This window comes from Anoplophora glabripennis, unplaced genomic scaffold (genome assembly GCF_000390285.2).
Source record: "Anoplophora glabripennis isolate ALB-LARVAE unplaced genomic scaffold, Agla_2.0 scaffold743, whole genome shotgun sequence".
In the NCBI taxonomy this organism is placed as follows: Eukaryota; Metazoa; Arthropoda; class Insecta; order Coleoptera; family Cerambycidae; genus Anoplophora; species Anoplophora glabripennis.
Genome location: NW_019416819.1, coordinates 183405 through 200072, shown reverse-complemented (window position 1 = coordinate 200072; position 16668 = coordinate 183405).

Here is a 16668-nt window from a genome sequence, read left to right as displayed (position 1 = left end):
TACTGTTATGACTTAATCCAATAGATATTTTGAAAGCGTTAGAGTCGTACTCAGGAAAAATTTTAAATTATATATAAAACAAGCTAAAAACTTTTTAAGCGATTACAATAGTATTATCCTCTAATTTAGAATTAAAAATGACTTTAAATTTTGTCATAAAAATAGCAGCGACGTATTTAAAAAAATTAATCCGATGATGGCCCCTCGAAGACGAAACGTCGGATTGCAAAAATGTTGACGCCATTGTATAGAGCGAAAAAAATGGCATTGTGAATATGTATTTTATTTTAAAATTCGTTTTCAAATAAATCCAGAAAAAAATTAAACAATTTAGCAAAATTTAGGGTTTTTCCGGATATTTCCGGAACTACCCGGAATTTTAAAATTTTTTAAACAGCATATTGTTAGGCATAAAAAAACACATCTTTTTTCTAATCTGAGCCACCCCGTATATTTACCGTTTCCTAGAGCCTAATGCTATCCCATCCTTATCTTGGACACACTGTATATCTATGAATTCATAAAACTTTAAAAAAAATAATTATACTAATCGATCCTACGGAAAAAAATTTATTATTTATTTTATTTATTCTCTATTCGACTTATATTTATAGTAATACTGTATAAAAATAGTTTTGGGTCAAACAATGAGAGTTTTTTTTGTATTTTTTCCGTACAATTGAATGGGGTAATCAGTTTTTGATTTTTATTTTTAAATTTAAACAAATTAACAATTACTGAAAATTTCATTGCTGCAAGTCATTTTTTAATTTTTTTTATTTTTGAGCATGTTTTTGAATTGTGATTGCAAATTTTTTTATTTCACCAAAAAGTATATGTCAAAACGAAAAAAATTATTACCGGCAGAACTCTGTACGATAATTTTTTTAAGTAGAATTTTTCTTTGAAGAAAAAGTGTTTCAGGCCGAAAAAAATTAATATCTCGGGAACTTCTCGATTTTTTTATATAAAAAAATTTGAGGTTATTTAAGACAGAGAAAGGTATATTTTCACCAAGTTTCGTCAAAATTAAATTATTTTTGCGGAAATGAGAAACAAAAAACCAAAAATCAGAAAAAAACCTGTTTCTCGCATTTTTCTCGGAAATTTTGAGGTTATGTTAAAATATGACTCCTACAAAAGTTGTAGATTTTTGCATGATCTACAACTTTTGTAATAGATACTTTTTTGTTTGACGTCAACTTTCGCCAGAAATTCCAATGATACAATTTTTCATAACTTTTCAACCCCCCAAATCAACCCTCCGCCGCCCCTGCTCATGCATTTATTTTTTTTTTCGTTTATTATAAGCCCCTTTACCATTTCCACTTATAAAACTCCAGGTAACAATTTATTTTTTTCCCTCTAAATGAGTTAATTTGATCGGTCTAACAGATATAATATAAAGATTGTATATATGCTACACATGCAATCATTTTCCCACTTCTCGCACCTACGCTATTTTGTAGTTGAATAGCTCAGTTGTACAGTTAAGTTGTGGTATAAGTTTAGTGTGTTTTAAAATAATAATCCTCCCACCTAAAACCTAAATCAACCATATGCGGAAAACGACAGCTTTTACACAGATATATTCCTTTATGTCTTCCAACCTCTTTGGTTGGCATCCATGTACAAGAAACATTGGAACACCTTGTATTAAAAATTGTTCCTAAATATGAAGTAACACACTACGTAAAAATGTATAGACGGAGTTATTTCGGTAATAAGTATGACTGCAGTAATATTTGAAAAAATATAAACTAATATTCCATTCCCATTTTGGTTTTGGAAAAGGTTTAGTGTTAGCCTAGCCCTGAAGAAAATATAAAACTTCTATACTAATGTTTTTTCCCATTTTTCTCTTGATTACACTATATTTAAAATAATTGTATTTCTAGAAAAATATCCTATAAACTTTTTTTGTGAAACTGATCGTTCCGGAATTACTTACATTAGATAATTTGAAAAAAAGGATCTTTCTTCATAAAAATGTTTCTAGAAATTACAAATCGAACTTCCAAAATGCTCGGTGTTGTAGTAGAGTTTGTGGGATTCATAGTTAAGTGAAAGTGACTCCTGGTATCTCCACCACTAACAAACTTATTTATTATTTATACATGTTGCGAAATGCCTTTACCTACGGTTCAATGTGATTGATCAATTTGGTTGCTTCAACAAAATTGATCGACCCACATTGAAAGAGAAATGTATACCCGTTTCAATAAATTGATTGATATCAAAATGGCGTCGTCCACTAAAATCGTGTGGGTCGGTGTTGTAATTTTGTGTAGAACAATTAATAGAGGTGTATAAAGAAGAACTGAAACAAAGGCAGAAAAATTCGTTACCAGTATCCATATCACTCACTATTATTAATCGACATGATTAAAGGTTCAATGAGATCGTCCATAATTCCGTCAAGTGTTCTTTCTTTTTCTTCCTCCTTAATCACATGTTCTACACATTTTTTCCAGTTCATATTTGTAACATTATTAAGAGCCTCTATTAGTAGTTCCCTTAGGTCCTTCAATTTAATGTTTTATTTTTGCTTGTCACTTCATTCTTCACCTATGCCCAAATCATTTCTATAGGGTTTAATTCACAATGATATGGCGGTAATTGTAAGACAACTTTATTTTCTTTTTTTGCCATTTCGTCAGTTATATACAAATTATATTTATCTTTATTTTGGCGAATTAAATATAATAATTGCGATCTCACCATAACTTCTTCAAATTCGATATTTTTTTATCGTAGCCATGCCTTCATATCAATTTTTCTTGTTGATGTTCTCGGAATAGCTTCTACTTTTCGACTGTGGTATGATGCATTGTCCATTAGAATAACAGAATTATCTGGTATTTTTTTCAAAAATTCAGAAAACCACTTTTCTAATACATTTGCATTCATTTCCTCGTGAAAATCCCCACTCTTCTTGCCTTCGAAAACCAATAACGAGTCTTCAACGAATCCTTCCTCTGAGCCAGCGTGTAAGATGATAAGACGCTTTCCTTTACCCAGTGACTATAACTCTTGTTATAGTCACTGCTTTACCGGATGGATTTTTTAATCCCGTAGACACCCCTTCATTGAACGCCACACGTTTGCTTTCAATATTAGTATCAACCCATACCCTATCTTTTGTATAACCTTCATTTAACCATGTTTCATCTAAATAATAAATAGGTCTACCTTCAGATCTAAACTTCTTAATTGATATCAAGTAGTCAAATCTCCATCTCACTATATCATCACGTTCTATCAACACACTTTTCCGACTTCGTTTTAAGTATCTGCAAAAATAAATAAAATGTTTTTCTTGCAATTATACTTTCTCTGAGATATGTCTTCAAACTTAACTGAAATTAATTTGTTTCATAAATTTGTATAATTATGAACGGGACATCTGTGGCAAATCCTGACGACTTTTTATTTCGGTTAATACTTCGTCCAAAGTGGGGATCTCGTTTTTAAAGAAAAAGCTGTGTACTATACGCCTTATGGATTTCTTCATTTTCTTCGCCTAATTCTTCATTGCTTCATCCAAACATGTAACAATCCCAGGTCTTCCACCACAGTGTTTGGAAGTAGTCATCCTTCCAGAAGATTTATACTGTTTCATGGCTCGATATACTGTTGATTTTGCAACACCTAAAAAAGTATAATGTAATATAATTCCCACGCCTGCCTTACTCGTGGTCGGCACAGCATCATCCATATCCAATGGAAAATTGGAAGAAACGGATGACAAACAATATAATAAGTTGTTTAGTTCTGATAAGTACTGATTTATACGTAACTGGGATAATAAATAGAAAGAAAAGCAGTAAAAACACAATGACAACGAACTGATGATAACTAAGAGGCAAAATGACAACAAATGTCAAAATGTAAAATTTATTAGCAGTGTAAAGTGGGCTCGAAATTAACTAATAAGAACCCAACATTTTGGCGCGCAATATTCAAAACGCTCCTCTTAGTTTAAAAATAGAGTATAATAACTCACACGAAATCTGGAATCGGTAAGTTGAATAGTTTACGAGTTATGTCCTTATAAACAAATTAACTAATTATTAGTCTGTACGATCCCGAGCATCTTCCACAATCGCACTGATTTTTTTCATTTTATAATAATACATTGAAATCTATCATTTATTTTTAATTTCAAATGTTGGAATTTTTTTATTTTTTAGCCTTAGTTGCAAAATGTAATATAGGACGCACGCGCATGATATAGTTATATATTATTACATATTCAGAAAGCTTATGAATAGAACTTTAAGTCAAAAAAAAATCGTCAAGATTCGTTGAAAAACAACGGAGTTAGCATCTATAGTGATAAATTCAGCTTGCCGAAACAAAAAGTCGCGTCCGATTCCATATTTCCTGGCCTATTCTCTCCCGATGGTACTATAGCTCCCACTAATTTTCCTGATTACGAATCTGAAATTATTTTTTTTAGTCAAATAAGACAAGTAGTCGAGTTATAATTAGTGGGAAGTTACAATGCAATAATTCAGTTAAACAGATTGCTTTTGTTTAACTCAGTGATGTTATTTTAAAATCACTATACATTTTTATTATATGACTGTGTGACTATCAACATATATGATTTATTAAATATAACTAATACGTCACTAATTGTAAGTAATTTAGTGAAAACAGAATGCGAATGCTTTTCTATGATAACGACGTGTTGCTGTTTTAAAAAAGGAACATAATAAAAAACAAATAGAAATACTAATCTGATTTGTATGAATTTTATTTTTTAAATTGGATTTACAAATAATCATATGTTACTATGGTATGTATTTAATTTTTGAATCTTGGTGTCAATAACCTTTGACACTGAGTTAGTTTAGTTAGTTTAGCTGATCTATACTACTGTCACTACGTACAGTATTTGTTCTTATTCAGCCAGTCAGCGACATGGTGCTTGGTATATTAAATTAATCTAAAATAAATATGATGGCAACAAAATTATACCGTGAACAATATAAATTTAAGCAGAATTCCATCATGTTCCGAACGCTTCCGAGGGACAACAGCGAGGGACAACGGAGGTTAGCCGCCGCTGTTCTGTTGCTGCGGCCTGACTTGTACACCTGTTATGGAACAAGAACGGCAGAATACAAATCTCTGTTTCATTCACTGTCAGTTACATTTTTGTGTATTTTAGTTTCCGACTTTATAGGCTTACGAGAGGGTGTTCGCAAGGTGCCTTTGTGCGGTGTAAACGTATACATAACTTATAAAGTTATTTATTTCAGTGTTTAATGACGGTACAGTATATCTTTGGGTTTTAATTCTCAAGTTTTTGTATGAAATTATGAAAAAACATGTATACAAATCAAGAAAAAGCTGACATGAACAAACTCAGAGAGTTAGAACCAGACATTTTAAACGCAGTGGAAGAGGATCCTGTTACCAGTACTCGAAGATTAGCCACAAAATTTCAAGTACATTCAGGCCCGGTCTGGCTCATTCGGGGACCGTCGGGAAAAATCGAAATCGGGACCTATTTGATATTGTCTAATATTAGGGTGCATATTGACTCTCCCAAGGCAACTGTCGTATCTCAAATTTGGTTATACCGAGATAATTGCATTTGAATAGTTGAGAAAGTAATAATGTTCGTTATTTTTTTTATTACAAGAGCTATATCGTTCTGCTTTAACAAAGTAATTATTGTTTAGGTCTTAACTAATTATTATTGATGATCTAAATAAAATAGTTCAGGATAAGAAAAAAATGGATTTTGAATGAGTTACTACAGTTTTCGATGACAAAATTTTTATTGAGAAACAACTTTCTGCAGTAATAAGGTACAGAAAAATTAAACATTTTCTATTTTTAGATAAAAAACAATAATTGTTAATAATTAATAATGACATAAAAGGAAAATTTATTACGATTCAGTTAGAGTCATCTTCTTGGTCAATATTACTTTCTTCCTGGTGGTTAGTCTTACTAGCAGGCCGAAGGGAGTTGTAAAATCCATGATACATCGGTGGTATTAAATTAGCCTTAGGTACACAGACCCAAAAGACCGCTTAATTTTTTACCATCAATTGGCAGCGAACCTTGATATAATCTTGGAAATTGGTATTCTTCGCGTTTGCGTGTATTTTTTTTGTGAGTCTAGTTCTTTATGATTTTCTCCAAAATTATACACAAAAAATACTTTATTGGGAGACTTTGGATTGCAGTGGACTTCTCTGATTTTGCTGATTTTTGCAGCCTCTCCAGTAATATATTTTGTCCAATTTTGTTTCTTTATCATAGATTTAAAAGTTACAAAATCTTCTTAAGACATTTCTTTTACTTTGTACTGTGGGGCAGTAACTTTGGCCATTTCTATTATACTAATCCACTGATCAGGACTATCAGGAGTGTATATAGCAGAGTGATGTTTTTTTGCAACTTCAATCACAGCATGCATGCTGTCATTTTATTCTGCATGTGGCCAATTTCATGAAAACGGTGTGTTATTTCCAAATCCAAAGTCATTGATGCATAAGCAAACATCGCAAAAACAAAACGGTTACGGTTTTGACCACCGCAATTGTCGGAATAAAGAATAACCTTTTGTATGCAATTTTCTTTAACCTTTTTAAAAAGATCCATAAACAACTTCCAATTTCATCCGTTCCTCTCTTCGACATTTACTCATACCATACATAGCAATAGCCTTTATTGCTGCCTAAATCATAAATTGTAAAGTTGTATGTTGCGATTTTATTTTTATTAAAAAAAGTCGCTGACTTCTGACTTGGGCGTTACTAACACCTTCTGCAAATCAAAGCATGTTGTTATTAGAGATTTATGATTTTTCGAAAATTCTTTATCATGTCTTTCAGATTTCGAATCGCGATTTTGTTTAAATTATGATTATTATAATCATCTTCCATTTTTTCTGTTCTCTTCTCGGGATCTGTATTCTTATTGGTACGACACACGGAACACTCTTTTTTTGGCTTAAAGAAAGCTATATTAAATTTCGAATTAAGAGTATCCCTGTATTTTCTGAGTGTAGCTACTGCATCCCATTTTTGTTGATTTGCATATTCTAAATACATTCTGTGCATTCGTGAAATACTCAAACCTTCTTCCAAGTACCTTCGTTTTGAGTTTTTTCTTGTATAATGAGAAGGCATAAGTGGAAAAAGTTTTATGTGTTCCATAATGTTTTTTAATAGAGCATCCGGGTTCTTATGCGGTCTAGTGTTGTGTTTTCTTCTTCTGTCCCATTCTACAGTACCACCTTCACCAATTTTTTGCAAAGCGGTGCTGTTTCAGAAATTGCAAGCGTATTTAAGAACATCGTTTTGCAAATTTGTTTCTCATTATTGCCAATGATAAACTTATAATTGTGAGAGAAATTTCTTCTGGGATATTTATTATGTACCTGCTTTTTTTCTTGTTGTGTCACGCACCTTACAAGAAAATCCCACTGCCGAGTATGATCTCCAAGGTTCCAAAATTTGTCAAAAATGACTTTTCTACTTCTTCATTTATTATTTTGTTGCATTTATACCTGCAAGTTTCCTTACAAGGTAATTTCATTACCTATGCAAACATAAGTTTAGCTTTACGATATTTATGTAATAAAAATTTCATTCAAATTTTAATTTATAAATTGATTCTGTATCACTCACGCAGCGTGCAACGTGCAAACGCGGCAGGCATGACAGAAGCTATTTACATGCTGCCATCTGGATCGACCTTGCAAGGCACACTCTCCCATCTATTTGAAGCTCAATAGTCCAATTAACTAAGCCTTTAAATCGAAATTTTGCCAACTTGGCTGAATTTTTGATATGAGTTAGTTTAAGGTATATTATAACAATAAGTGAGAGTAATTTTTTGTTCAACCCCCGGCCAAGGGTGGAAAAAGATAAAACAAAGGGCTTTTTCAAGATAACTCAAAAAGGGTAAGAGCTAGAAAAAAAAGTTTCATGAAAGTTGTAAAGCAGATAATTCTACATAAAAATGGCCTCTTAACTTTTTCTTGTACTATTACAATTAACAGAGTTAGGGAGGCTAGAAGTTAAGGGAATATTTCAGAAATTTAATTTTGTTAAATCATTAAAATTAACGATTAAAAATTTGATTTTTTGTTATAACTTTCTTATTAAAAATTAAAAAATATATCTATTTCTCTGAAAAGAAAAGTTACATATTTGACAAAATTTCGATTTAAAGGCTTAGTTAATTGGACTATCAAATTAAAGCTTATTAGTTATTTCAAGCAACATCTTTAAAATATTAAAAATATGTATACTTTTAATATACTTACCCTTGCAGTACTTATTCTGTTTTTAAATAATTTTTTTAACAGAAAAAAACTCATTGGAATAGGTGACTTTGAATCGTCATTTCTCCGGCTCCAGTACAATCTACGAATATCTATTTGCAGTTGACATTAGCTCATTTCAAGCGCTATGCCGTGCCGCTATGTGTAGTAAGTATACTTACCACTGCAGTACTCATGACGTTTTCACAGATTTTAGCTCTATAGGCTACGTTCAAACTATTATTGGTTTTAAAATTATATAAAATTATGTTAATATAGGTAATAAACTTAAACCTATCGACCCAGGATACAGGAAATCAATAATAGTTTGGACGTAGTCCGAGGGCTTTAAAAAAATTTAAAGATCTCGGTTATTATTTATATTCTCAATTTTTCTTCCGAGCACATAACTTATACGGCTACGGGTAAAGGGTTATTATAAGGACTTACAGTTTGGGAGATATTAATTTCTCTCGTTTTTCCTCCAAGCCCACGGCTCATACATAAAGGAGTTATTAGTTTAAAAGCTTACGGTTTGGAATATATATTTATTTCTCTCTTTAGTGTAGGTACATCGTTTATAGGGCAAAATAATAAAATTTGTGTTTTTTTTTTGACCTGGGAAAATCCCATTTCTACAAAAGATTCATTTTCATTTTTACGTTCTTCTTTTTTCTTTTCAATTTACGGTGGCTATATCTCAAGAATTTACAAAAAATGTTGGCGCCTCGTTAGTCGTTTGGGGGCCTCTCTTCCAAAATAAGTCGGGTTTTGCCGACTGCCCGACCTGGCCAGACCGGGCCTGAGTACATATGTCATATTTTGTAAAAATCGGCCGAGTAAACGGATTATTTATTTATTTTTGTGTATTTTTTTTCATTTATTATTATTGATTGCTGATTGATTTTTCTGTTGATTATTACTTATTAAGTACTATTCCAAAGATTATCTTATTTAAAAGACTTGAGATTTGACAGCTCCCAATTGTTCCTACTAACGCACTCATTTGCTTAAGGTCGCACTAACTGGCCCAGCGGTTGGGTATTAAAATATTGAAAAAGTTAAAAAAAGAAGTTTTCACGAAATTTGAAAAAATAAACTGTTGATACAAGTTTCTAAAGGGCAAAGGTAGCCTATGTATAAATAAGACCTCCATTCAAAGTTCTCCCTGTATAGTACATGCTCTTTCACGTTTGTGTATCTATATCTTACGGACCAGATGAAATTGGCTGAGTTGTACGATTAATACGTACCGAAACTCATTATTTCCTGTTTAGCCTGCATTAAAAGTACGCAATCTTCATGTACATATGGATTCCTCCATGATTTTACCAATTCACTTGTTATGATCCGATGAAAAAATAAACTATGTGTATCAAATATCTTGACGGAAATTGATATATGTAGAGGTTACTAATACGACTTCCGTTAAAAACAGAGGATTAGTAAGTTATGTACAGACAGGAAGCCTTAGATTTTTTTATTAACTGTGGCCAAATGATAATATGAATCACTGATATATAAAACAAAAACCACGTTTTTATTCATTATGTTGTCTTTACTCATCGATTTTATTTTTATAACTTCCTTGTTTTATTTATTTTTCATAAAACATCTATTGGTATTCTCATTTTTATTTATAAAGAAGAAAATATTTTCTCATTTCATATTTAGATTGAAAAAAAATGTCACTTTCATGTAAAGTGTGAATCCTTACTTCAGCATATATGACTAAAAAAAATAATTTTTGTTGTTAATTTCATAAGTAACAAAATAACACCAATTTGTAACTGAAAAATTATTAAAATATTTTTTTGCTGTACAATCAGTGACAGAAAACATGCATTTGATTTTTTCTTTCCTCAGATTTTGAATTGACAATGATTTATGTTACATAAAAATAATTTAATTTAAATATGCAATACAATATTAAAAACTTTACAGTAATTAAACGCCAAAGATTCAAAACTACTTTTTAACAAATTGCCTCTGTATATTAGAAATACATTCCTTTATTTAATTTTAAATACTTTTTATTTAAATAGTAATGTACTAACACTTTTTATGGTACCACTAAATTTCTAGGTATACCCAATATATGGATGTTATAAAAACAGCCACAAGTAACTGCACTGATTTCAAATCATAACCACGTTTCTATTTTCAGATGTGGTGAGAGGAGTTAGATGTATCTTCAACAGTTTATTATTTTATTTTCTAGTTAGGGTTTATTAAAACACCAGATGTGTCTAATATCTGAGAATAAGCTGAAGAATAAAGTATAGTCAGTTTGATGTATGTACAATGTTTCAAACGATATCCCATTATTAAGTTATTTTCATATTTTATATGAGCTTATATCGGTTTCTTATTATCATACAAAATACCGTGAAAATAAAATAAACAATATGAATGCAATACTTTATAGTTTATATTAAATACTGATATTATACGAATAGTACCGCGGTTAGACCTTTTGGTCTAACAAGAAGTTTTTTAATATTACACATTGTTTTCATAATCAAATACGTACATGATGGTAAAATAAAATTAAACAAATAATTATTAGATATATCTTACGTTTTTTAATGTATACGTGAAATATAACTTGTAATGAATATGTAATTTCTTACTCTATAGCAGAGGTCGGCAAGTAATTTTAGGTGGAGTCCGGATACTTTTAAAAAATTTTAACGAGGTCCAGAAAAAAAATTCATATTTCTTACAAATTTTCATTTGAACTCAAATTTAATCTGCTTACTAACCATTAAAAATTCAAAACACTCACACAATTGTAAAATACTTGAAAAAATGATAAGGTTGGCACTTAAACGTAAAAAAAACATTTTTTAAATAATTTATTTGAGTAATTTATACTTTCAAAAAATTTTTGGCGGTCCAGTATTTTACCTTCTACGGTCCGGACCTGGACCGCGGTCCGCCAGTTGCCGACCCTTGCTCTATAGGTTACCCATATTTTACCTAAAGCTAAATTATTCCTCGGCCATCTCACCTACGAGACATATCTATAAATTTTTTTAAAAATTGAACCGGTAGTATATTTACGAAAAGTTTACATATTCAGAAACATACATCAAACACTAATTTCCGACGTAGTCTTCTTCATTCTCAATGCACTTTGCGAGCCAAAGGATGAGCTTTCTGATACCTTTGTCAAAAAAATCTCCCTCCGTCTCTCGGGCCCATTGTTTCACGACAATGTAGATGATATCGTCAATAGAAAACCTTTTTCCACCCATAAACACCTTCAAAAAAGAGAAAAGATGAAAATCAGAACGGGCCAGGTCAGGGCTGTGAGCGGGGTGGCTGATGATGTTCCAACGGAATGAATCCAAAAGGTTGTTTTGTGGCGCAGGCTGGGCTGTGTGGGAACGTGCATTGTCATCCAAAAACACACTCCGTTCGTTAACATTCCCCTTCTTTTTTTCTGTATCGCCTTCCGTAATGTTTTCAAGGGTTCACAATACCGCGCAGCATTAATTGTCGTGCAAAAAGTCAATGAGGAGAGTCCCTTATGGTCCCAAAACACAGCCGCCATGATTTTTCGGACCGCACCAACGGTTTTGATTTTTTTCACCGATGGTGAAGAGGGATGTTGCCACTACATTTATTGTCTTTTCGTCTCAAGGGTGTAGTGGACCATCCACGTTTTGTCACCAGTCACAATACCAAGGACATTTAAATAAAGGGGACTTATTTATTTACATTTCTAGATGAAGCCTGGTCTATTCACAGTCTAATTGTATCATTGTTGTCAGCTGTATAATTATACTGGAAATGTACTTAATATTTTTATCGCAATTTTCATCACAATTGTGAAAATTATTATTATAGGATAGTATTATTAAGTTATGTATACAATATTGTTAAATTCTGTACATATTAAACTATTTTTAATTTTTCATATTTGCCATGTTTGAAGACTTGGCAACTACGCAATCATTTGTAGCGTGTTCCTCGTCGTGGTTGGCAGAATATGGCATCTCTTGTTAGAAAATAGTTGTGATTTTAGTAAGTGAAACGTGATTAGTGTTTATACATGTATTTTGGATAAACTTTTAAGGTGTGAATATGGTTAGACAGTGCAGAATTTGTAAGAAATTGGATTATAAACATCCACATCAGCTATCCTTCCGCAGGTAAGCGTGCTTGAAGGTGACTTTGGAATGTATATGCAACTGTGGCCATTGTCGTGCGTGTGGGTAATTTTTATTTGAATAACGGTAAAATTTTATAAAACTGACTTGGTATTTTTTAAAAATTTTTGCTGAAATAGTAAGAAAACAATAATATGAACCACGTTTGGCCATTAAAATCAAAGGAAAATGCTGCACCACAAATAAGTTACAGACATTATTTATATTTAATATATTTATAGGTATTTCAATGTTATCCCTTATACCCAACATTACAAATTTTAATCATTCATCATTTTCATTTTCCTCTACGACAAAAACCTTTTAATAAAAACTGAATAAATACAACAGCAAAAATATGGTGGTGGTTCACTTATACATAAATATACCGAAGATGCAATCGACTGAAAGTTGCATTCATTCAACCATTTGATGTTCTCCTTTGGGAATATATTTTTATGTCTCACTGAAAATTTGCCTCGGTATTTTAAAAGTGAAATGTGAACGTTTTTAGGATGCTTGGGGATGGTGCAACAAGAGAGAAATGGTTACAGTTATTGGGATTCCAAGAAGTTATAAAAATATTATATATATTTATTATAAAAATACTGAGTAGCTGTTGAAATATATTGACTTAGGACTATAAAATATTTTATTTTGACCCATCCAAAATGTACGACATTGGAGATGTAATCGCACGCATTAGTTGGATGAAAATAAAGCCCTCTGCTTTCCCCTTGTCTAGCTTCACCCAACATATGAGATAGACTGTGACATGCATAGTCCCCTTTATTTAAATGTCCTTGCACAATACAGTCAGTTCGAAGTGCATCAGAAATTCCCCTGAAGATGCTATTACGTTGGCTTTGTGTTGATTTATGAGCTGTTTTGGTACCCACCTCACACACAATTTTCGTTAACCAGTAACGATCTCATGCAAAAATTATCTGAAGATTTGTAGAAAAATTGCATTCATCTCGTCCAAAGTCAATCGACCATCGCCAAGAAGCATTTCTTCGATTTTGTTAACCATCTCATCAGTCACGACTGAGGGATGCCTACTCCTTTGTTCATCATGAACATTCGTTCTGCCAGCTTTATACTCACTACACCACTTGTACACATTAGTACGATTCATCACACCATTCCCATAAACAGTTTTGATTTTATTAAAAATCTGGAACACCGTCTTTCCCATTGCAGGATTCGGAATAGTGACACTCATTTCAACACGCTACTACAACAACAGTTCTCAACTGACTGAGACAAATGAACGCTGCCAACTTTGTCGAAAACAAAAACCACAGAGCATCAGAGTCATCAGTACTCTTAATTTATGGATTTGCCTCATACTAATGAGAACCTCATTAGTAAAGTACTTTCAATATTGTAACACCAAAAAAAAAGGCTACAATGGCTAAAAATTAATTATTCAACGCAATTGTGCGTATGTTTCCCAAAATATATACATATTTCACAGAATTTTACTAAAATTAAATACGACATTCTGAAGTTTTGGAAATATATGGGATCGGTATGTTGAAATCTTATTTAAAAGACTTCAAACTAATAACTGGATACATCTTTAAATTCATCTTGTTTTGCTCAAAATTTATAATTAATATTAAATTACTTCTTAGATTAACAAACAGATTAAAGTAGTAACAAGATAATAATAAAATTAAACCTTTCAATAATTTTCCTCCGCCCACAGAGATATTACATTTAACTGTAGTTTATCTTTATTTGATGCATCCTACAAATTAATAAATCACTTTATTACAGTAAGATGAAATGTTGCAACGACCTACACACGCAATATTTGCCATTTGTTGTTAAATAAAAATAATTTTAAGATGCATATGAGGCATTTCATGCCAAATCATTGAGGTCGTGACTGGACCATTTTTAATTTTTGAAATTATTTAGTACCCATTTACGGAAGCTTCCATGAATTTTTTCAAATTTTTATTTTAACCCTTCAAGAAGTTGTGAGCATTTGTATATTTTGATTAAAAAATGTTCAAATACTTACCTGTAACTTGGCAAAAGCTAAAGGTATCATAAACTTTTTTTTTATTTTATTTGTTTTAAGATGCAGTTTTATAAAAAATATATGAAAATAATATATTTTTAGTTTTTTGGGGTGTTACAGGAAATAAAAGTTTCAAGAGCAGCCAGTAGTCCATTTGGGTAGATCTGCAGAGGCAATATGCATTAATAATTTTATTTATAAACTATTATAGTCATCCTCATACAAGCATTTTATCTACAATTAAAGTTATACACTAAGTAAAGCGGCTTACTTGTATTGTAATCTGTACTGTCAAAATTTGATAGGATCGTAAAGAAAAGTATCTACTTACTATTATAATATAATTAACTGATTTTACTTTTTAAAAGCATATACAGTGATCCGGAAGCGAATGGGCCGTACTTCGAGAGTAGCTTCCGCGAATAAAAATAAATAGATAAGATGTTTAATGCCGTTTATCTACTATTACTCTAATAGGTACCTACTAACATTAATATCTCATCTCTTGGCGGCAATATGCTTCTCTTAAGAAACGATTCTGAAATGTTACCATTCTAAATACCAAACATTCAACTCTTAAAGTGCACGCATTAACCGCAATCCTTTATCGGTTTTTAAGGAGACAGATATGTTGTGAGCTATCTATAAACTGACGATCGGTGAATTCCAGATGACAAAATTATCGTCACATGTTTTATTTCATTACCAACTATAGAAGGCCCCTTTTCAGAAGTTTGATAGACTTCCCTTTCTATAAAGCTTTAACATCTGCGTTTTGTAGGTGTCAAAATCATTTCCTGAAGGGCGACTGATGAAATATGTAACTGAAAAACGCGTTGATATTTGATACATTATAGAAATAATCCTCAGAATACTTAAAACATGTTAAACATATAACAATAAAAAAATCCTTTTTTTAAAGAACTAAATTTATGATTTATTTTGTTTTTTTTACTTTATTTTAAACACTAAATCAAACAAATTAAACAATTTCCTTCTAAAGCATTCTTATCAAATAATGTCAAACGATGTTCTGAAATTATTGAATTGTTAATTTTAAAATGAAAAAATGTCATAACTTATCAAAATTCATAAGATTGTTATATGCGCTGTGATGTAACTTAAATATTTCATTGTTTACCTATATGCTGCTGTATTTTTTACCTCTTGTATTGAAAGTTTATCGTACTATAAATAAAAAAAGATTTCAAAAAGCATATCTCATTTGAAAATTTCCAATTTTATTTTATTATTCCAAATTGAATTGCACAAATAAGCACAAGTTGAATGTAATCTATTTCTAATAACTAATTTGTGTATCGAAACGTTTATTTAAATTTCCTGCCAGTTACCCGCATTCATACTCTATTGAGCCGTGTCCTTTGCGTTTATTACTTGGCGCAGAAAACTCAGAACTTTTTATGTTTGTTAATTTATTTCTCTGTGAAATGTGCGGTAACCTACTTGTTCTTTCTCTCATCTATTAATTAATGATTCAGGTAAATGTCTATATTTTTTTCGTCTTACCATTTGTATTTTTTCACACGTAATTCGATTGTAACCGTATACATCATAGCATTTCTCATATTAACCTATGTTCAAATTTTTAGCATTAACTAAAAACAAAAACAAATCGATAAATAATTCGAGAATAATTCACAGAATTTGTTTCGCATTACAAAAATAATATATCTCAATTATACGAAATTGGCTGCATTTTTTCGTAGCACCCTATCCTCATTAATTAACAATTTCAATATATTATCCACTATATATTTTTGTATTTATTATATTTACATACATGGATGTAAGTGCGAACAAAATTCAGGGGGTGATTTCCTGTTGAAAAATAAGGTAGGTCTTTTATATAAAAGCCAAAAAAAAATAGTTTATTTTTTCCGAATTATCAAACAAATTACAGAAATGAAATTAAGTAGACATTTTCTCCTATCGAGAAAGCACTCAGTAACATGGCTGTGCAACTAGCATTACAAGATTCGCAACAGGGAGGAGATGTAGTTTGTCCAGACACATGAAGAACGGGGTGAGGAAAAGAAAGTAACTTTAAGTTTGTTACGTTTGTTACAAGTTTTTTCATTATGTAAAATCTAGTGTCTAAATTTTTTACAAACTTTTCCACACTGAAATTCACGTTTGTTTTTTTTTTGTTATATTATGTA